At 30.8% G+C, this 24,507-nt stretch overlaps 1 protein-coding gene across 1 annotated transcript in view; it reads left to right on the forward strand.

Moving 5' to 3' along the window:
- Positions 1 to 24,507, forward strand: part of pico (ras-associated and pleckstrin homology domains-containing protein pico) — a 101,362-nt gene that overhangs the window by 9,266 nt on the left and 67,589 nt on the right. The window contains exon 2 of the mRNA XM_070638170.1: positions 21,622 to 21,715. The gene's annotated coding sequence lies outside the window, so the exon portion shown is untranslated. The remainder of the gene's footprint in view (positions 1 to 21,621; positions 21,716 to 24,507) is intronic.

Raw genomic sequence — 24,507 nt, forward strand, 5'->3', positions numbered from 1 at the left:
GGTGGATGTTGATGGATGCAAATTTTGAGTACTTGTTTGGGAATGTGCTCTGTTGCAGCTTTTAAAGGGTTTAATTGTTTTTAAGCTGAATTGTCAATTAAGTGCTGAATTCAGCGAAAGATTTAAAATTTAGTCAAATTGATTCAGCTTAATTGTCACTAAATATTAAATTCAGCATAAATTAGAAATTTTTAAATTCAGTTAGAAATTGATTCAGCTGAATTGTCCATTAAGTTCTGAATTCAGCCAAGAATTTGAAATTCTGAAATCAGTTAAATTTAAAAATTGATTCAGCTGTTATTTGTCAATTAAAACTGAATTCAAGCAATTCAAAGTTTAAAGTCCGTTAGAAAATTTGTCAAAAATTCAAATTTTAAGAATCCGTTAGAAATTCAAAAGACTAAAATCTGTTAAAAAATCACTCGAAATTCAAGATATTGCTTTTCAATTTTCCCCATTCCAACAATGACTCATCAACTTGTCTCGAATTTTCAATTCCAATATTTTCTGGATGTTTTTCAACATGCTATGTTGAGTTGGAATTTCATCAACTTTTTTTTTGTTTTGTGAAGCAGAATACTAATGATTCCCTATAATTGTGTGAGAAAATGTCGATAAGTTGTCTATACATATTTTTTTATGTGATCCAAAAAAGTTGACTTTCTAAGATAATTTTTTACTTCTTTTTCTTTTATTTGCTGTCAATCCTATTTCTGGTGGACCAAAGCATTAAAATGTTTAAAATTAATTACCATGAAAGCTGATTGACATCAATTACCGTTATTATTGAATGCGTTTAAATGCTTATTTTGTTTTTTTTGAAATGCTAAAAACATATTAAAAAGAGACATAATGTTAAATTTATTTTATTAATGTGTGGTTAATTCCCATTTCTCTTGCGTGAACTGCTTTCGTTAGTTGTTACTTTTTTCTTGTGAGTACGTTAAGTATATTTGACGACACGACATGAGAATGATTTTTTTGGTGTTGTCTGAAAAGTTAAATAATGAAGAATATTTGTGTGGGGGGTAACATGGTTTTAAATTTTGAGAAGTTTTGTTCCAAGTGGGTAACATAGTTTAAAATTCTGAAATTTTAAAAATTTTGCAAAAATCTTGTTTTAACGGTTTCTGTAAATCCTGTCTGAAAAATTAAAGCTTTATTTAAAAATAAAATTTTCTAGTTTGAGGGAATAACAGTAAATGGTAATTTAAAATTCAAGTGGTTTTGTTCCAAGTGGGTAACATAGTTTAAAATTCTGAAATTTTAAAAATTTTGCAATTTTGAACAGAATTTCAAATCCATGACAATATTAAGGCCAAATATCAATTCCTTCCTAGTTTAAGTATGAACAGTAAAGTGGTCAACTTAATATGGTCCAGTGCTTCACTTAGTAGGGTCATGTGGTACGCCTGTGTCACACGATAGTGACACCGAAGTCATGGCCTCTAGAACTAATAATAGAATGCAATAATATCCCAAAAAATAGTCTCATCTGTGACAAAACTCTTCGGTTAATGACCTTTATCAAAAATCAAACATTAAAATCCAATTTCACTACATCCCCCTTGTCAAGAATATGTTTAAAGTTTACCTTAAAAAAATTCCATATTTATATACACTCTTTTTTATCAAACGAAAGAGTTTGTATGTACACTTTGTGCATTGTTTGAATAATATATTAATAACAAACAAGAGCTCAGCTAGAACTTATGTTTGTGTGTATATATTTTCCTGAAAAAAACGCATCTCTATTTACTTGGTCATAAATTTCATTTCCATTGAAATATGCGTGTTGAGTGTTAAAATACACTTGAATAAATTCAACATATTTACACTGAAATTGCATTTTTTTTTGTTTTGTTGACGATATCTTTCACAGTCATGAATGATGAATTGTAATAATATTTTTTAAAGAACCTTAATGCTCTCAATTTCCTGTTTTGCTTTAACATTTTTTGATTATTTTTATTTTATTTTCAATTCAATTGAGAGAATGAAGAAGTTTTTATTTTTGTACAAATAAGGATTGAATCGAAAGTTAAAAGGCATCAAAACTTGGATGGTTTATACAAACTTCAAACTTCTTTCCAAAAATGAATTAAAAGTTTGGTGGATAATCAAAACAGATTGAGGAGATTAAGCGCATTTTGGAGTTTTATGAGTATAAAATCAATTGTGATCCATGAAGCACAGAATTTTAAGCTCTAAGTGCTGACTTCAACAAATTGAGAAGGATGATGGTTGCTTTAGTAAATTGGTTTAAGCAAGGTTTAAGTAAGGATGTAGTAAATTATAATGGATTTAATAATTTAAAGTTGAAAGTCTTGTGGATAGACTTCAATATGAGGTTTTATTACTCGATTAACCAATAATGGATTAGCAACATGTGATTGACAAAATGCTTAATACTCGACCAAGGCTTTGGTTCAATTCCTAGCTAAAACAATCACGAATACGCGACTTTGACCGACTAGACTGTTTATCAATCCAAAATCCAGCACTAGATCGGTATGACTCCAACTGGGTGCAAGATTCAATTTAAATTCCGACAACAGACCGGCGTGACTCTGAATTGGTTAAGGATTTGATATGAATCCGGAACAAGTCAGGATTACGCCGGAATACTGCTGGATTTGGGATCGATTAATCGATTTGTGCTTTTCAGGCTGGACTTTTGGTGCATTAACCGATTTATGTTATTCAGAAGGCTTAATTATGATGATTCTATGAAAAGAGATACCTATTTTGCAAATAGAAGAACTTTCTAACAAAGCAGTCAATGAATATCCTAATAGTTGTGCCAAAGTTCAAATTCAACTCAACTCAATACAGATTCAAGTCAACTTCAAGCTCTGACTATGCGTAGGTTCAATTCCCACCAAATCTAACTTTTACTCTCACACCAATTCCACCCAATCTCTTTAATACTCCATTTCCACATCTGTTATGTCTCTACTGACCACCCAACATTGTAAATCATTGTAAGAATTATGAAATAATCCTTCAATCAGACAGTTTACTTTGCTACCTGAGCAATATGAATGCAATACACGCATTATAGTAATCCAACATGAAATGAAAAGTTTATAATTTTTTTTTTACATCCAATTCCATTTCAATTATTGTAAGGAAGGTGATTGTGCAAAAAAAAAAAAAAAACTTTGCAAACTTTATTTTATTGCACACGATAGCGTCTGCCTTTTCTTATATTGTGCAATTATATTGGAGATATTCAAGAAATAAAAATGAATTTTTTTTTCTTCTCGTTATAACTCGAACTATTGTGCAACATGCAAACCAAGAAATCCAAGTACCGTTCCCCCTTCTATATATATTTTCTTTTCAATTTCATATACTACGTGCTTGTGTACAAAAAGTTTTTAATCGTGGTCGGAACAGAAAGAACCCATTGAGAGCCATATAATGTGTGTTATAGTAAGACTTCTCGCTCTCACAGTGTGTCGATGTGTGTCTCAATGCACTTTAATCGCCTACACATAGTTGAAAGACTCGAAATTTATCGAAAAAGTTATTTTTTTTATTTTTATTTTTATTAAAAAGAAATTCTTCTTGATATAGATTAAATGAGCATTAAAAATGAAGATATTTTGGATCAGTTAGCAGATAGACAACAGTTGGAATTTCGGAATTCTTTTAAAAGCTATTTGTGTTTATATAAATTTTTCTTGTTGTCACTTAACGTCCACAAAATTTAGATCTTAGGCTTCTTGAGGTATAAATATATATACTTTAATTCCTTCATTTTCTTCTTATTCTTCACGAATTTTGATTCTTTTTATTTTTTGTTTGTTCTCTTCAATAAGATTATACTTTTAGAAATCCAAATAATAAAAAAAACAACATTAAATTTCTTATGAAATTGGGCGCGAGAGTGTTGTTTATGTTTTTATCAAATATATATACGCATACACACACATGAATTGACGGCAGTTTTTATGACATTTAAATAAAATCGTCTGCATTGTCATGATACCAATAACAACAATAATAAATTCAGTCTCGGCGGCACATTATTACAATATAGCCCATCCCTATGGTGTGTATTATTCATATTTCATTATTCTTATTCATCCTACATATTTTTTTGATTCAAGTCTCACTCATCAAATCATGAATAAAGTGTGGAATATGAAACGCAATTGAACAAGATTTAGAGCTTGTGATTGAATAAATATTAAGAAATATATGGAAATTGATTTTTTATTAAAATTAAATTAAGAAATAAATTTTCACGCTGCAGTCAAACTTAATCGTTCTTGCTATGAACAACCGTAATGTGATGATTGTTGCTTACGATACGTTTGTATATCTTAATGAATTTTATGACTTTTTTTCTGCTCGTAAATGCGTTACTGCCGTGCAGTATTCAATTATCTTATATTTATCTTGCAAAATAAAAAACATCATTAAAGAAATTTTATGCAATTTATTAGTATTTACATGGATTTCAATTAAATTGTGAGATTGTTGCTTGATATCAAGTGGTTTATGTGTTTAATTTGATAGAAATTTGTTTGTTTTGATGTTTACTGATTGAGAAATTAAGGTTGACTGATAAAATTGCAGGAAAAATTTTTGCGGGAAATTACAAATTTGAAAAATCCGTTAGCTGTTGAGAAATTAAATTTAAAAGTCAAAAGACCGTTATTGTTAAAAAAATCACTTTTTGTGGGAATTTTTCAAATTAGCTCTTGAAAACATTTAATTCAAATGCCAAAAAACCGTTATGGACATAAAAATCACCACAAACAATTCAATTACCATAATCATCAACTTTAACTGCATTAAATTAATTTATAGTCTTAAATTACTTTCTAACATATTTATCCACGTCACATTTAATATTTTTTTCTCTCGACTATTTATTTATTTTTGCTTATTCAAATATAGAGCTATATTGTAAATGTACACGAATGCATTTATGAGTGCATGAAACTGGTTTAAGCACCAAGTACTTGTTAAGTTTTATTTTTATATTTTTCTGACTTCAAAACCACTTTACAAATGAAGTTATTTCTTGATTAAATTAACCTTCCAATGTGAGGCACCTCCTTGACTTTGTTATGTAAAAAATCTTATGAGAAACTAATGTTTTTCATTGCTGGTACTTTACACGTCACTCTAATCACATAATTCGTGTGTTAATTTTCATTATCGTTCACATAGCAATCACAACTGCTTTCTTATCTTAATGAATTCTTCTTCCTATGTTTTTTCTTTGCCTTACACAAAAAAAAGTGTGAAAGTGCTTGTCATGACTTCTTGTGTCGAGAACCTTGAAAGGAACATTTACAATGTAAAGTCATAGAATATAAAATTATTCACTGTATTTCATTTTGATTTTAATCTTTATTTTTATACACACATTCATCCCTGCCTCTCCCCTTAATTCTCGAGCACAATGGAAATAACACCCGAAAAATTGTCTTTAACATCATCCCGTGTGCTTCCTTATTTTGCCACTTTGAAGTGTGCTTTACGTGAGACATAATGAATGGAACAATGACGAAATTGACTTAACAACCATATTTCTTATGCTGTAAGTCGTGTTGCAACATAAGTACGGAGAAGTAAAAATTGAAATAAAGGATAACCTTTGTCACGAACATTCTTTTTTTTTTTGTATCCTGCTGTGTTCATCAAGATTTCGACATTTATTCTCTACTACTGTTCATCGAATGAAAATGCCTATATTATTGTGTAGAACGTATAGAATAGGGAAGAATAATTGGGGCGTAAAGAAAAACTGTTTTTTCCTCCTTCGTGCTGAGTTTTTTCTTTCTCCATCAATATTACCTTCGTACTTCCGGTTTGTTCTTTATTGTGAATGGGAATACAGGAATAAGAACTTTTTTTTTCAAATTAAGGAATACAAGTGGGGGAGTTTAATGTTCGTGGACATTTCAATGCATCTATGAGTGTCGTCTGGAATATTCTATGAGTTTGAATTTGTGTTTATGTGATGGAATTGAGGATTTTATGGATTTAAAAAGTTTTTGATCAAAGTTTACTCACAAAGTAAAAGATAATTCAAAAGTATTCAAGCGTAAATGTACACGAAATATCAACTTTTTGTGCTTCTCATGCTGAAAAAACTTTGAAATTATTGTGAAATACCTTGTTTTGGCAGATTTGAATGTTTGAACTTGAGTTTTTCAATTTAAATTCGCAATTTGTTGTATTATTGTCTATCAATCTATGCTATTGAATGTAAATGTTTGCTTATTTCTTGAGAAATACATGAATTATTGATTTTTTTACAAATTTTATTGAGTTAAACTTTTGAGTTACTGAATGTACTAAGTTCAAAAGTCACTGAACACACAATTTAAATTCTAAATTTCCGTTAAATTATCTTTAACTTTAAAAGTACTTCAACTTGTTCCTAAGTTAATTAAAATTTTCTTTCCAAAACTTTTCACATTTTCAAAAGCTATTTCCGAAAGCCAAAACAACACAATGACATTGTTAGAGAGGTGAAAATGGATATCGCCTCAAAATAACAACATCAATAAAGCACAAAACTTTCCCTGTGACATTGGATTTGGACAGAACTAAAAGTGCTGGTTTTCATTAAGCAAACACATGAAAATGAAATGTAAGAAACTTTGACTGTAATTGAAATCAAAAGAACGACGTAAAAATATAAAAGTTTAAAAAGTATCTCGTTGCTTAAAAAATTCAGTATCATATCTCTAATGTACACCAGAGCGAGCACATAAAAATTATTGAAATTCAAGAAGAAGAGGACGGAAAAAAGCAAACTTTTCTATTTACATTATTATTCTGATGAAACATTGTCTTCGGTGTTGAAAAGTAATACTCGGAGCAAAAAAATGACGGAAAGAAAACAAAAAAAAAAAGCATATCAAAGTTTGTTCCTGTCACATAAAACTTGAATGCCCGACTCTAGTTACCTCACTATTATTATTTCTATAGATCACATTATCCCGAGCGACATGAGATAAATTATAAAGGCTTTTGCATTTTTCTTACAAAACCATACAAATTATGAAGAAATTGTAAGGTTTTTGTCTGTGACAGGTGTCTGTTTTGCAACTCTGATACAGACATTAGGTGAGAATTTTGGGGTGGTGTCATTTATTCCTGATACGTTCATACCCTAGCCTTCCAGAGTTACCTAAGGAGTTCGAATCGACTCCATACGGAATCCTAATTTACTCCCATTTCCCTTTGACGCCAAATGAATCCTTGAGGAACTTTGTGTGATACCGAAACGGATCAGCTTTTATCTGTAAGCCGCATGGTCTCACAATGGGAGGCAAGAATGAGGGGCTGCTACCAAATAGGCAGCGAGGAGAGAGGTGTGTCTGTCATTTGGTGTCAATAAGTGTGTTCTTCCTAACAGACCATGAGGATACCCACCTAAATCAGTACGCGCAATTAATATGATTCAGCATACTCATGAGCAAGCAGCAGCCAAAAAGCGGCAATGAACTAGTAGATGAGGAAGTCGAACAGTCGACTCAAAGTTCGGGTTCGATCCCAGGCAAAGTCTAGTTGAATTTGGATGCTTTTTCGATGTTCTGCTCACTTTCTGTTCTAGTCGAAGCTCCTTATCTGTTCGGCTGTCTTAATCCTTAAAAATGTCTTGATGGAACCCTTTCCTCACCTGTGCTGCTCGGTAATAGAATGAAGGGAGAGACAGTAAAAATTGCAACAGAAGGAAAAGTGAACATTTTCACAGAGTAAAATGGGAAATCGATAATTTTATGTTGTTCTCTTTGTGCTACATTTTTTTTTTTCGTTCCTTTCTTCCCGTTACAAAATGTTGATACACAGAGAGAGCACACAAAAAAAGAAGTATGAAATATACAATGAACATAAATTTTTTTCTTCCTTTTTTTATACAAACATATTTACAGCATTAATACATATGGGGATATGTGAATCCTTTTTTTTAAAGCTTTAATTTTCAACGCAAAAGAAATAAATTTATTACTTTACGGTTTAAGTCTCATACAATGTGACTGTCTCTTTTTTGCTGGGTGAAGATGGTGTTGGGGTTGTGGAAGATGATTCTTGTATTATTATGAAATTGGAAGGGTTTTTGTTAGTTCATTTTGAGTGATGAGTTGATTAATTAGCTTGGCTGTCTGACTTATTTGATTAGTAATTAAGTGAGTGACTTTATTGTGATGTTTTTTGATAAATGTAGGGGAAGTTATGATATTAGGATTGGATTACAATTCTAATAAGTGACTGGAGTGGTTTCTAAAAATTGTGAAGATTTTTAATTTAATTTAAGATTAGTTTAATGTCCAAGCACCACAATGTGATGAACTGCACTTTTTACCGTAATAAATGGATCGAAATCAGCCGTCATGGTGCAGTTCACGTCTTATCATTACTGGCGACGTTTCGATGCCACAGCGGATATGCTGAGCTTTTCGGGTTGGCATACGTTGTTATCTACTTACCTTCTGAGTCGCACTATGGTCAATCGTTAGCATAGCGACACTAAACTTTTATTCAATCCCATTAAATCATCACTTAAAAGGTACTAGTAAGTCGCTCGAGATAGTTGGCTTAGTTTGCGTCGTATAATAGCTCTTAAACTCTCTTATCATAGATTCAGATAGATGTGCTCTTCTCATCACCAATCCTCTAGCTTTTTGACTCGGTATTAACTATAGATTCTATCTCAAATACTACAAATCGGTCAATCGATCAAAAATTAAACCCCAGGCTGACGTGACTCTGACTACGTGCCAAATTCGATTATAAACCAACTCCATGCAAAAGTCACGTCGAAGTGATATCAGATTTTGGATTGATTAACCGACCTATGCTATTTGAGTATCATAAGGGACAGTTTTGGAATCTTGAATTAACTCTAAGAGGACGAGAACGTTAGAACTAATCATTAACTGGACATTAGCTTGCCATCAACTAGTTATAGCGTATTTTTGTCTACTCAGAAACTATCTGTTTCAAAACAAGTGGAATATCTGAAAAGATTATAAAAACATTATTAAATGCGCCCAATCCTTCTCAACATCCAATCACCCAACATCAACTCTACAAATTCAACTTCCTTGATGGGAAATAAGTAATGTAAAGGATAAAGATGATGTTGTAAAGCTGTCGTTTTGTAAGTTCAAAAAAAAAAAAATACATAGAGATAGAAAAGGGTCTCTGATGAGCTTGACAAACTGTCATCTATCAACTTATAAAATCTCTTTTTATCATCCAATTCTATTTTTGTTGTTTCCCTCGTTTCCTTTAATGCGACAAAAGCGAGAGAGATAAATATTGTGAAATAATTAAGAAATGCACGCATTCTCATAAAAGACTCATCATGATCTATCGTCATTAAGATTACACATAAAGTTAAGAATTATTTTTATCTGCATTAGACATCAAAAGCCTCGAAAATAAAAAAAAAAAATGAGACAAAATAAGAAAATTTCAAAATAAGAAATTGTGACGCCGAAAAAAAGCATGAAGAAAAATTACAAGCACGTATAGTAAAAGTGACAGAGCAATATTAATGAAAGACGAGATGAAAATGTATGTAAAAAAAAACTTTTTTTTTTATATTTTCCTCTCCGTGAAATTGCACTTCCCCATATGCAACAAACAGCAGCAGCTGACAGCATTTTCATCACCGTTATTGCTTCTTACTTAATTCAGCTTGCATGGATTAAAAACCTGCATGATTTTTATTTTCCATAATTTTTTTTGACAGCAAATTAACATTTTAATTGGTTGTTTTGGAGATTTGTGTAAAATGCGGTGGAAATTGTGGAAGTTGTTGAGTGTTTTTGCGGATGTTAGATGATTTATGGATGAAGTTTTTAGATCCAGTGGACTTTAAACTTGAATTTAGTTTTATGTGAAGGATCCAGAAAGTTTTTCATTGATTTAGGAAATTATTCATTGGATTTACTAAATTTCTTGATAAAATAGGTGATTTTATGTTGAATTCAATTGATTTTAGATGAATTTAATGAGATCCAGTGATTTTTCTTGTAGAATTACATAATTTTAGAAAGATCCAGCAATGTGCTTTGTAGTTTTATGTAACTTCTTGTAATATCCACGTGGATGTTTACTCAAAATGATAAAATAACACAAATTTTATGTTCTAGAATAAGAATTTATTGATTCAGCTGTAATCAATGTGATTGATGTGCAGCTATTTGATAATAAATCACTTAACAATGTAAAAGATGTTTATTGTTTGATGATTGTAAACAGACTGAATTTTCCAAATAAGGGGTTTGCAACTATAAAAGGGGAAACGACTGAGTGATGTTTCAAATAGAATTCAAATATTAAACGACCGTTAATTTGTTCTTAACCGCACTTAATTGTTTTTAACTTAATATTCCAAATACACATTCAAAGCTATGTTTAAATACATTTGTGGCTACAAAAAAGCATATCCAATTAAAAAATCCAGCAAAAAATACTTTTCAATTCGCTCCAATTTCTACAAAAAAAAAAAATTAAATTAAACAAAACATTTAACCCAATTTTCATCTGTGAGAATCACGAAGCGAACGTTTTTTCTGTATAAATATAGACAAAATCTAATTTTAAACCCACTTTAATGTACTTCCATAAACACTGGATGTTAGAATATAAAATGACTATTTTTAGTATTCACTCTGAACATTATAAAAATTCATTAACTGCACAATATTGGATAGAAATTTTGTCTGAGACATCACACAAGTTAAATCATGCACAACACTAGTCAGGCTTCATAATTAGATTCAAAATGATTATTTTTCTATTAAATTTAATACCATTTGCCTTCCTTATGTCTTTTATTCATTCGTTCCTTCCCTTTTTTCTCTATGAGATGACTTATACATGAATTAATCCACTTATAAAAGATTATAAGCAATTATTAAATTGCCGTAAATTGCAGATTTGTTCCTCAACAATGTCGGCACATGAAAAATTTTCTGCAACAATGTTTTAATTACAAATAAGCAGCAACAACAACAAAAAGTTTATGCAAGTCGAGGGACTTTTGGGAATTGAAACATATGGCACGTACTCATAGTGCACGGATATTTTGTAATTAATAAATTTCAGCGCATTATGTTACTTTACGCCTTTTTATAACATAATAAATTATAAATGTGTATGGCTGCGCGGAAGGAATGAATGAATGAAAAATTACAGCACAGCAAGTAAAAGAATATTGCACAAACATTAAAGTATTAAGTAGGAGAAGCAGTGGCAGGCAAAAGTTTCTGTTTTCTGCGGCATTAAACTAAAGTAATAGAGTTCTTTAAAGTTTTTCTTACGATTCAGAGTTGTTGGATGTAAATGTTTGTTGGGTTATGAATGGCTTGTCAGACTTGAGATTGATTTTTGGGCTAAGTAGCTTTGAGCTGTAGAGTTTGAGTGGCTTAAACTGTTGGAAGTAAGTAGTTTAAGTTGGCTAACCTATAAACATTAATAGGAAAAGTTGTTTTAAGTCAACTGAGTCAAAATTAATACAAATTTTGAAATTTAAGCAAAAATACAGATTTTAGAGACTTGTTTATGTAAGATTATTGACTTATTAGTCGATTATGACAGCAAGAAGAGTCAATTATGTTGAAATATAAGACTTAACAGTTTAAATTAAGTAAAATTGTCTTTGTTTACAAATTATTCGAAATTTTTGTTCGAAATTTCGAAAATTCTATAAGAAAAATATTCGAAAATGACAAAAAACTTTGAAAACAGCAAGATTAGTTCATTCTTCCTACACAACTTCTCACTTATGACCCAGTTTCCAATAACATACCCTCAAGCACCACAACTACCGACCTCACCTTAAGTAACACCCCTGAATTTAATATTCTACATATCCCCAACAATGTTACTGAGTATGTAATGCATATATTGAAGGTTCAAGTCGTACAAAAACTTTAAATGAACAGTGTAAGAAGCAGACAGAATCGAAATATGTTAAGAAAATTTACTTGTTCATGCACGTCCGCTTATATTTCGTGATAATTAGATAAAATGTACTTAGACTCAAGTTCTTGTAAGTATGAATAAACGATCAGTAGAAGGAAAACCTATGAACAACTTGTTAATTCTCTTCACAATACATTTTATCAGATGATCTTTTAACATTACCAGCATTTTTCTCTATTTTTTAATGCTATTTACTTAATATCAATAGCAAATAATGGTGAGATGCAATGGATGAATAATCTAGCGATATCATGTGGAATTTCTCATGTTAATTATTTGCATTTGGAATGTTTTCTTCTACTATTTGACATAAAAAAAAATTCATTTATTTGTAATGCAATGTAAATTCTACAAATAGATTCTACAACTACTTTATGCTTGTTCTTCAATCTCTTTTGTAACAAAGTATCAACAATGATGATGATGATGATGATGTACTTAATGTTTACGGAGAAAACTATTCAACTTTGTTCCGAGACAAAAGTTTTACTTTTATCATTTTACTTTATGTACGGAGAGATTATTCCCTCTTCTATATTTTATTTTATCTACTTCATGAATGAATGATGGGAGATGATAGTTGGATGGAGTTGATTAGGTTGGAGGATTCAGCGCATTTTTTTTTATTCAAAATTGAGTGTTTTTCTGTATAGAATTCAATTATTAACGTTTAATGGCTTTTTAGAATTCAAAATTTTTGTCATTAAAAATTCTAATTATTCAACAGTTTGTCAAAATCCAAACAGTTTCTGCATCATTTTTCAAAAAGATGCAAAAAATCTCTCCACTTCGAAAAGTTTTTCTTAATTATTTCATGTTTATTGCACGAAATCAATCAACATTTATATCAACTCTCACTAAAAAAGATGGCAAGAGTTAAATGCGATTAGTTTGAAATCAAAAAGCCATCTCACTTTCCAGTTATAGCTAATCAAAAAATCAATCAGTCAATCATATTAGGCTACAGATGTCAATAATTAAGCATATAAAATTGCGAATTCGATAGACTTTTTCTTTCTCATGTTTATTACTCAATCTATTAGCCAGCCGCCAGGTCAAAGCAAATGCAAAAGGTGAATGTGCCATGATAATTATGCGCCCAAAAAAAAGTCCATTCACTTTGATTTTACCATTCTAAAAGTTTTTCCAACTCCTCAAGTTGTTTATTCATAAAAATATAATTTTATTTGTAAAAATAAAAGTAAGAAGGTGGGCGAGAGGAGGAGGAATGACTATTATTATTCCATGTTTTTAATAATAAAGAGAGTCGAGATGAAGAAAAAAAAGTTTTTCATTCATTTTTCCCTTTTATACTTAATCGATGACTATCATATTTTTTTTCTGTGGAGACTAATAATGTACGGAAATGCGCGTCGTTGTCTATAGAAATGAAAACGGTCAATGCTCTTTCTATCTGTCTTATGTTATTTAATATATATCTCTCATGAAAACTAAAACAAATAAAAAAAAAAAGTTTTTCCGTCTCTCGTTGAACTCAAAGACGATGTTGACGTTGGGTATAGTTTTATGGCTATAGTCATGTAGATTTATTTCTCTATTTTTATGCATTACAGACACACATTTTTATTATATTCTCATTTGCAAAATCTGGAAAGCGAGGAAGAAATCCTTAAAATAAACTTCAATTAATGCCTTTTCTTTTTTCTTTTTTTTAATTCCAATTATTTTCATTCAGAATATATAAACATTTAAGTGTATAAGAATAAATGAACATTCAGTCTGGCTGGTGAAGGGAAAAAGAAGATATATTCCATGTAAATTTGCGAAAATGAGGAAGTTTAATTTTTATTTGGATGGAAGGGGTTATTGCGCATTTTTAATTTCAAAAATTTGAAATCAAAAAGTTTTCAATAATTTAGATTTAAAACTTGCAAAATTCTTGAATTTAAGCATTCAAAATTTTTAAATTTAATAGCTTTTTTGAAATTTAAAATTTAACGATTTTCAAAAAATCAAAATTTTACGATTTTTAAAAATTTAAAATTAAATTTTTTTCAAAATTTTAAACTTATGCATTAAAAAGTTTCAAATTTTAAAGCTTTTAAAAATTTAAAATTTATCGAGATTTATAAGTTTTAAATTTCATAGTTTTAAAAATTAAAAAGAATTGATATTTAGACTTTTCAAAAATTTAAAGTTGATTGATTTTAAATTCAACGATTTTCAAAAATTCAAAATTAAATGGTTTTAAAATTCAAATTTTTTCCAAAATTTCAAATCGAATGATCTTAAATTCTTCTTAAAAAAAGTGTAAATCTTAAAATTCAACGGTTTTAAAAATTTGAAATTTAATTTTTTTAAAATTCAGCGGCTTTGGAAAATTCAAAATCGAGGAGTCTCAAAATTCAACGGTTTTCAAAAATTCAAAAACTCAAACCGATGTTTTTTGAAAAATTCAAAATTTTGAAATAATTGTAAATTTCTTAGAATTGCTAATGAAAGCAAATAAAACACTAACCATTAATTAAAAAAACCTTCACAAAACGTATATATCAAAGCTGCATCCGACTCATGAAGCCACGACCCAATCATCCCACATAAATAATTAATATCTGCAAAAAGACCGCTAATAAAAAATTAAAAAAAAAGAGTTGTATAATAATTATACACACAGCAAGTGAGTTAAATATAACTTCTGTTTAATGTAATACGCACATATAGCATTCCAAAATTAATTTCGAAACATCTAAGAATGGAATGCTTTTACTCCATTCTCGTACTGACTATATAGAGCATGTACATGCTTTAAATTCCAATTTTTCTTTACCATTCTAGAAGTCATTTTTTTACTTTTTAAAAATTTATTACACTCCTTCAAATTTATTTTTTTTGTTCCCCTTTTTCCTCTTAGAATTGCCGATGATAAATGGATGTGCTCAATGTATCCCCATTTCTTCTATTGCCTACTCACTCCCCTCTATATTGCAATAATAATAACAATGGAAAAAAGAATATTTTTTCCTTAATAATTTATTATAAGAAATATAAAATATGAAAATAAAGAGATTCAAATAGAAATGTAAAAAAATTGGTTACAAGCCGCTCAATTTAGCTAGACAACTTTTTTTTGCATTTTCGGCAATTTTTCTTCTGTGTCCTACAACTCAACAATCTCCCCTTTTCTAGAAACTCTATACAGCATAATGTTATGTATAAAAAAAGTTGTCTCACAAAATGAGGGAAGCAATTGAAGCAGCATAAGAAGAAGAAAAAAAAGGCCACAAAAAAAGAGGCTAGACATTGAGAATTTATTGACATTTCATTGCAATAATTTATTGCTGCTTGGGACACGCCATAATATGGGTCAATCTACTGCAGTGGTGGTCAACCTTTTGTTGTGTCATGTCACGCATTGGTAGTGTGCTACGATGGAAACCGCTCACGACATCCATTTTATCACATCTTGGCCGCACACTAGTGTGTCGCGGCACACAATTTTCAGTGCTGTTATAACTTTTTCGTGTCACGACACACTTTTGTCGTAAGCCACAACCAAAAATACATGCAAATTATTGCATTTTGAAAGCATATGAGTCTACTGCGACACACAGGTTAAAGTACTGTCCATTCCCTTTGTGGCACGGCATCACGTGGAGGTATGTCAAGACCAACATCGCACACGACATGTGTTTAATGGTCTTATTGTCACACACAAGTGTGACGTGACACACAGATTATAGTGATGTCTAACCTATTTTGTGTCACGATAACTATTTTGTGTCACGACCTTTGAAATAAGCCACGACCGAAACCACACGTCACATGCGATTCATAGCATTTCTTCGTGCAACGCGACACACAGATTGTCCACCACTGTTCCTACACATTTATAAACTCCTACGATTTCTCATTTTTTTTATCAGACTTATTTCTTTTTTATGTAAGATAAATGAGATTGGATCGGATTTATGTGACACAAATTTTCGAAATTTAATTGATAGATTATTGTGGATATAAATTTAATTCCTTATGAATTAACTTGAATTATTTAACAAATTTTCTGTTCGAATTCTTGAACTGTTGGGGGTGAAAAATTATTACTTCAAATCCTAATGCAAAAAACCGACAATGTCAGTGGGTGAATCGAGAATAGAATTATTGGATTGTGGGATGGCAACCTTTGGAGAACCGTAAATTCCTTTTGGAAATGTAAAGCAATGTAAAGTTTAATAATCTATGGAGTGAGATATGTATTCGAAAGCCATTTATGGAACAGATATTTTGGGTAAGAATGCATGTCGTCCTACACATTGGGTTTTTGTTGTCCGTAAAGAACAGCTTGTTCGGTAGGACATCGGTACGTTGACAGTTTACTAAATTTGAAAATTACAATTATTTAGCAAATTTGAAAGGGGCAAGCAATTTCTAAAAAGTCGTTACAATTCAAATGAACTACTTGACCGATTTTGTCATAACATTTAAACTTTTTTAGTTCAAATTTATGTAAACAAACACACGTTTTAGTTTAAATTGATTGTGAAGTAATTAAGCAGAATTTAATTAAGTGAAAAGCCATTCAGAAGACTATCTACAAGTTAAATCATCAATTCCTCCAGCTCGTACGTCATTCGTGAACAATCGCAAACCTTAAGTACATGTTCTATTATAACAAATTAAAAATTCAACTCAAAACGAACAATTCCCATTTATAAATTGATTTTAAAAGCTTTTAACCGTAAGCAGCAATAAGTATGTCAAGTCACATAATATAGGACTCGATGTTCTCATTATAAATGCTTTAAGCACACAACCCTCCTTCAAGTCTAATCGCAAAGCTTTTAAAACTATTGTATGTTACATTAAATGCTTCATTACTCGTTGCTGTATATTTATATTTTGTAGAAAACTTCCTTTTTGTGTCGAAGGAAATCCATTATACTTATGGTACATTGAGATGGGAAGGAAGAAACTTTAAATTTTCTGACTCAACAACAGAGATTGTTAAGAAGTTTCGATACACTATTTTGCACTTAATGTAATTGTTTTTCTCATCTATAGTCGAGAATGTAGTCATTTATAGATGCATTAATTCGATATTCTAAGATTAACATTTCAATCTCGAAAATGTGAGAACTTGTAAATCCACAACCATGATAAACAAATCTCAGCATTAGCACTTGAATATTAATTAAAGATATTAGAAAGGATTTATACACAAAAAATGCTTTTCATCTCCATCCATCGACAGAATTGAGATTCTTTTTTTTTTGCAAACAGACATTTTTTCGAATGCGTACGCTAATGAAAATTTACTGACGGGAAGGAAATAAAATATTATAACCCACGTAAATATAAATCAACTGAAAATTTGAATATTGATTTTAATGAAATTTAATGACTGCCAACCATTTCGACTGGAATGGTACATAAAAATTTGACTTGTGGGTTGGTTGTCGACAAGGAATTGAGGACGATTTGGTGATAAAGCGCATTTTTGGTTAAGGAGTAGGAAGCTGAGAATCCATTCATAAACTGATGAATAACGGTTAAAATATTTTTGAAAATTAACGGTTAAAATTATTTTGAATTATGTAACTGATTTCCCTCAAAATAAATAACGGTAATTTTTTTTAAATTAACGGACTTTTTTTTTTTGAAAATTGACAATAAAATTAATTTTGAAATATAACGGTTAAAATTATTTTGAATTGTGTTTCCAAATGTTTGAATAACGATCAAAATATTTTTAAAAGTTAACGGTCAAACTATTTTTGAATGTTAGTTGTCAAAAAAAGAAATTCAATTGAAGTTCTAAAACTGATTAGTAGACAGTCAGTCACAACAACATTTACGAACTCCATTCCCACAAACCACAATTTCACCAAAGAAAAATAAATAAATAAAATTTCATTAAAAGTTCAAAACGTGAATTATGCAAAGTACATTTCAAATGGAAGAGAAGAGAGAAGACCTTAATCAGCTAAAAACGAACTATAAAGCATAAACCATTATATACCTCACAAAGAAGTCAAGTCCAAGTCGAATTGAGGAGTGAGGAGAAGCATAAAAAATAAAATTCATAGTGCGCCTCAAGGCATCCAGCTGGAGATTTGAATTTATGATTTTCAAATGATTTTAAAATTCTGCAAACGTACCAATGACTCGTTCTACTTTCTAATTTTACGAGCAGTCTTATACATATCTATGTATATATTCAGGCAAGCCAGCAAGCCCCAACATTTGGTTCTTTTTTTCTTATTTTGCTATTTTATGACACTTAGTGTATATCCATTCCATACCTATATTCCATGCAAAAATAAGTTGTGTGTGGCTTTTCTCATCATACCTTTAAACGACAGCCATTTGGCTCGGTTTTATGCTTTGTGGCGCAAATCATGCGAATAGAATTGGAATAAAACAACTGAAAAAAATAGAAGAAGAGAAATTAATGAAAGGCAATATAAAGAAAGCAGTAAAAGGAGATGAAAGAGAAAATGAGTTGAAAATGATTTGCGGATCTAAAAATTGCTTGCTTTATATGATTTACATCTGCAAGATCTAATGTGAGTTAATCCAGAAAGAGATTTTTAAAAACGCCAAAAATGAAGAATCTTTTAAGTTCCTGTCTTGGGAATTTTGGTCCGAACGGTATATGGTGAGCTGCTGTCTATGAGGTGGTATTGTGGATTGCATGATTAAGCAGAACCAAGCGGTACCGACTTGGGAGTCACTTAGCAAGATTAAGTAAAATCACTTAGATAGAACCAAGCGCTACTGAGTGGGGAGTCACTTGGCAGTGTCAAGTGTAGCTCTCTTGGTTCAGCACAACGATGTCCATATTCTGGGACGTTCTAGTTGTTTATGGATGATGCTTTGAGTCTATAAGTTCTTATGGATAGGATTTTTTATATAGAAGTGCTTGGCAGCCACTTGGTAGCGGTAAGTGAACCCCAATTGGTTCAGCACAACGATTTTTATGTTCTGTGACGTTCTAGATGTCCATAGATGATGCTTTTAGTCCGTGAGGTGGTGTTATGGAAAGTATCATTACATAGAACCAAGTGGTACCGACTGGAGGGCCATTTGTAATTTCAAGTGACGTTCAATTGGTTCAGTCCAATGATGTGCATATTCTGAATCGTGAACACATTCAAGATTTCTATGAATGAAGCTTAGAGTCTTAACTCCATGAACCCATCCTTCGAGTACAAACTATCAACATCCAAATCAAATCTAGCTCAACTCACACTTAATTGACTCGAATAAGAAATTTGCTTCAACAAAAAAAATTGGAACGACCACAAGAGAAATGAATCGTTTATATCGCTATACATTGGACATAATTGTCAAAGTCATCGAGCAAAAAAGAAGCGATAATATAAGATCATGGGAAGAGACTGTGTATAGCATTATTGTTGTGAATCTCAAGAGCTTCATCAATTAGGTCACCATAATAGATCTCAGATTACAATTCACGCTCTTTCAGCTATCTTAAAACTCATCGATATTGATTGAATTGGTCATAAGGTTATTGAATTATCACCATTTTTCATTCAGTTCCGAGCATAATTCATTTATCAAATGATTCATTAAATTCACTTCTTCTTGCTATGCTTTATGCTGAGTAGATTGTTGTATAAGATAAATCTAAAGAATAATATTCGCGTTCCGGTATCTTCTTGTTCCTCATTTTGAACGGAGGCGCAAAGTTCTTTATCAAGTTCTCTTTTTTTTATCATCTAAAATTAAATTCTGTAAAAAAATAAGCAATTTTCTCTTATTCTTTTGAACATTTTTCGTTCTTTTATTCTTTCAATTTCACTGCTGCTGCTGCTTCTGGTGATTCTCATAAGAAAGCAAAATGTTAAAAATATAAGAGATTATAGAATGAATCTGAATATCAGTTGTGTGGTGTTGGATAAAAAGTTATTGATGGATTAAGCGCATTTTTTGAGTTGATTTGGGAATTTTGTTTTGTAACGGGCTTATGAGATTTGAATTTTGAACTTTTTTGAACTCTAGAAATTTAAATTTTGAACAATAATTACTCAACTGATGTTTAAATTTTGAATATTGAACTTTATAGTTTTCAAAAGATCAAATTTTGAACTAATAAAATTCAACGGATATTTAAGAATTGAATTTTGAACTTCAATGACTGACAATTTTCAAATTAAATTGTTTTAACGGATTTTGATGTTCAAATTTTGAACCTTTTGAATTCAAATCAAAGAAAAATTTCAAAGTTGTAGAAAATGATTTAAATTTTGATATGTAGGATGTAAGTCATGTTTATGGCTCCAAATCATCCAACATCATACAATCCAGCCTATTTCTCTGTTAATTACATCTACTAGACTCATTAAGACACTTTAAGCACACTAAAACTCAACTTTAAAATTCACAAAAAGCTATAAAAGAAATGACTACAAAAAAGGAGATGAATAATTGCTAACATAGAACCACATAATCTGCACAGTTGTCTGTAAATGAACATGAAATCAGAAGAAATTAAAATAAAATTTCATTAAATTTGCTATGCTCTTTGCCAACGGCACAAAAAAGAACTGTTTCACTTTTATTTTATTTCTGTGTGAATAATAAAAATGACTTCAATTGTTTTTATATCTTACCCCGAAAAAAAGCAGCAAGAACTGCTCTTTTGTGGCAAAATATAAAAAACATTCCTTTATTTCCATTGTGGAGACAATTAGGAGAATTTTTCTGCATTTTATATATACACAAAGTCACATGCTAACACTTTCATTCTGCTATGGAATGTCCCTTTGTTCTTAATCCATTGTTTGTGATGATCCACAAAATATCACACTCTATTCTTATAAAGAAAGAAAAAAGGGCCAATTAGCTTACAACTAGCTTCTATGATTTATTGTTCTATCATAAAGCTTTTAAGAAGCTCTTCTATTATGAACGAGCCACTTCATGTTTACCTACTCACATATTTCATCACATATTATGTTATTTTTAGCACGTTTTTTTGTGTCTTGCTATGGATGAATTATGGCATTACTTGCACTTTATCCGGTTTTTGCTATTTCATGCGGAAAATGTTGGGACATTTGATGGTCAGTAATTCTATTATGGGTAATAGAAATGACTTTTACATGAAATGATTAGTTGATGCATTAATGCGATTAAAAGTTTTAAGGGGTGCTTTGTGGTTTAGCTTGATTAGAATGACTTGGCTAAAGATTATCGTATATATGAGGGAGCTCTTACAAGTTTTAGCGGTGCTACTTAAAGTTTTTACAATGTGATACATTTGCTGGAGAAGTACAGTGGAGCTACTAGGGTACCGCTATGCAGGGATGTAGTCAATCATTTTTTAAATCTGAATTTGATAATTTTTTGATATGGAATGCAAAAATTTTGGGGAGTTAGGCATTTATGTTTCGGAAATCCCTAGCAAATTGAAACATTGGCAGAAAAGCAAGGAGTAGATGTTTGATACTTAAACACTTCCATGATACGCCAAAGACAAATTTATCTCGAAATAGGAAATTTTGCACATATTAACTTTCGATGCTTTTATTAAGTTTGGAGTTTTAGAGGGGGAGGGGTCGATCATATTTACACTATATTGTATTACTATTTCATTTTGCATTTATTTTCTTTTATAAGTATCTTAATTAAAAATTTTCTATATTTTTCTTCTTCTTCTAGTGTGTCGCAGATCAAATTTTGAGTAACACTGAAGTATAGTTTGGTTATACTGACTTCACTTTAAGTAATGAATGGATATTCGTTTTTGAGTTAGGTAAGTACAACCTAGAATTGGCTCATTTGTATATATACTAGTAGGATTGGTTGGTTTTGGTAAAGGTTCAGTATAGATGAATATTGAAAAAGTTCAGTTTCTGATGAGAATCGAACCCGACTATAATCCAGGTATTCACTCCAAAAATGAGGAACTTTTCGAAATTATCAGGAAATTGTAAATCAGTTTTTTATCCATTGTAAACTTAACTTCAACAGACTTAAATAACTGGGTCTTGAGTATACTAATTCAGAATATTTGAGAATCTTCTATTTTATGACCATACTCATTGGCTCTTTTTCTTCAAGGAATAACGTCTAGTTTTGCTTTCAATTCATTTATGAATTCACGGCAATTTGATTCAAATTTGCATTATATGCTGAACAGTCAGCAACCTATAATTTCATTTAAGTTGCTAATACAATGTAAAATGACCTAAGCGTTCATGTATATACTTAAAACATTTAATTACTCATGACACTATGTCATCAAAATATTCACTAAACCTTGGTTTTTTCCATGATTTTCTGTCTAAAATTTGAGCAAAAATCACAATTTTTATCGCTTTAGATTCACAAATTATCATTTTAGTTTAACAATTACTCAGTAAATTGTTTCACATTTGTTGTTTGAGTAATCATGTCTTATCGCATCAAACAAGATATTTTCTAGCTTTAGATTAAACTCAGATTCAGTTGCATCCCTTACTTGTTTGCTATTCACAGTATTATTTGTGAGAACTATAGCATGAGTTATGACATCAAAAGGATAATACAACATCATAAAACATTTGTAATCTTTCTATGTGTTCCCATTCATAATCTCCTTCCATATACACTTGCTATATGCTATCAAGGAAGAGACAGAAAAAAAGAATTAAAGCGTGCAAAATTTATGCTACTTAGAGCTCATTCATGCATGTCTAATGTTTATTTTTCCTAGCATTAACAGTGTATGGAGGAAGTACAATATTTCCTGTTGCTTGAGGACTGAAAAAAGGCTTCTTTTCTTCTTTCTCCTTTTGTTTTTCCATGTCAGTGATTAGCTCATAAGAAATAGAAAAGAATTCCTTTCTAATTGTTGTCGATGTTCTGACCTAAATATTTTTTTATACATCCCCTGACTTGATATGTTATGATTTATGTGAACTATATACTTAACAAGGTCGAAATTATACAATATGACCCGAGCAGTATAGAGTTTTGAATGGATGTCATGTCGTGAGTGCATGGTGAATTAGCGCATGCTTCTGGGTATATTCTACAGCTATCTACAGCTTACATATTGTCGGGGATGTGCCCAAAAATGCGGATCCAGATTCTAATGCATACCGAGCAATACTAAAGCATGCTGGGCAAAACGAAAGCATGCCAGGCAAAACTAAAACATTCCGGGCGATACTAAAACATGTCGAACAATGCTAAACCATGCCAGGTAGAACTAAAACATGCCGGACAGTACTAAGACATGTTGGGAAATTCTAAACCATGCCAAGCAGTTCTAAAGCATGCCAGGCAGTTCTAAAGCATGCCAGGCAGAATTAAAGCTTATCGTACAGTACTAAAGCATGCCCAGACAGGACTAAATCGTGTGGGACAGTATTAGAGCATGCCGGGCAGTACTAAAGCTGGTCAGACAATACTAAATCATGCCAAGCAGTACTAAAGAATACCAGGCAGTCCTAAAGCATGCCGTGCAGTACTAAAACAAGCTGGACAGTTCTAAAGAATTCTAGAGAGTTTTAAAGCATGACAGGCGGTACTAAAACATGCCTGACAGTACTAAAGCATGCCGGGCATCTAAAATTTCAATTTCTGTCATTCCACAATAAGTCCCTAATGAACACCATGTAGTTACCACCCGACATCCATCAAAAAGTCTATAGATCAGGCTGAAAGGTGGCAAACATCACGAAAAAGCAACGAAAAAAGAATCAAAAAATATTAAATTTGCTTTTCAAAAGAGCAAACTCTGAGAAGTCATGACTCCAAACTGTCAAAACATTTTTTTTTTGGCAATGAGTCAGTATAAGAGGCTGAATATCATAATCATCATAGAATAAAAACATTTCATTAAATGAAAAAAACTTTTATTTTTTTTGTTTTTTATACCAAAAAAAAAAAAGAACTGAATAAATGAAATGAATTGAATATAAAGGAGGGATGGGATGCTGAATATTTTTCAGCAATGAGTAAAGTAAACATGAGCTGACCATCAGTATACAAATAATATGAATGAGAGGCTCACTCTCTCTCTCTCTATTGAGTGTATTTTGTTTCTGACTCTGACGTAAAAAGGCATCAAATGTCAAATGATGGCATGATACTAAGGATGGTGAATGAATAATGACGAATAAGTGAATGAACTGAGGGTTGTTTGTGATGCATTTACGATGGAGTATTGGAAATTGAGTGGAGAATTGAAGAAGTTAACGGTTATGAAAAATTTGAAATTTTAACGGTTTTGTAGAATTTGAATTTTTACGGTTTTTTAAAATGAAATGTAACTGCTTTAGAAGATTTGAATGTCAATGTTTTTAAATCCAAATTGTAACGGTTTTGTAAAATTTTGATCAAAACTGATTTGTAAAATTTGAATTTTACTGGGTTTCTTCAATTTGAAATTTTAACGGTTTTGTAGAATTCAAATATTGATAGTATTGTAAAATTGATATCAACGATTTTAAGAGAGTTCAAATCAACGTATTTTATAAAATTCAAATTCAAACAGTGTTGTAGGATCTAAATTTCAACGATATTGTAGAATTCAAATAACAATCGTTTAGTAAAATT

The sequence above is a fragment of the Chironomus tepperi genome, unplaced genomic scaffold (assembly GCF_022539635.2).
Source record: "Chironomus tepperi strain 1889 unplaced genomic scaffold, CSIRO-AGI_Ctep_v1 contig_171, whole genome shotgun sequence".
Taxonomy (NCBI): Eukaryota; Metazoa; Arthropoda; class Insecta; order Diptera; family Chironomidae; genus Chironomus; species Chironomus tepperi.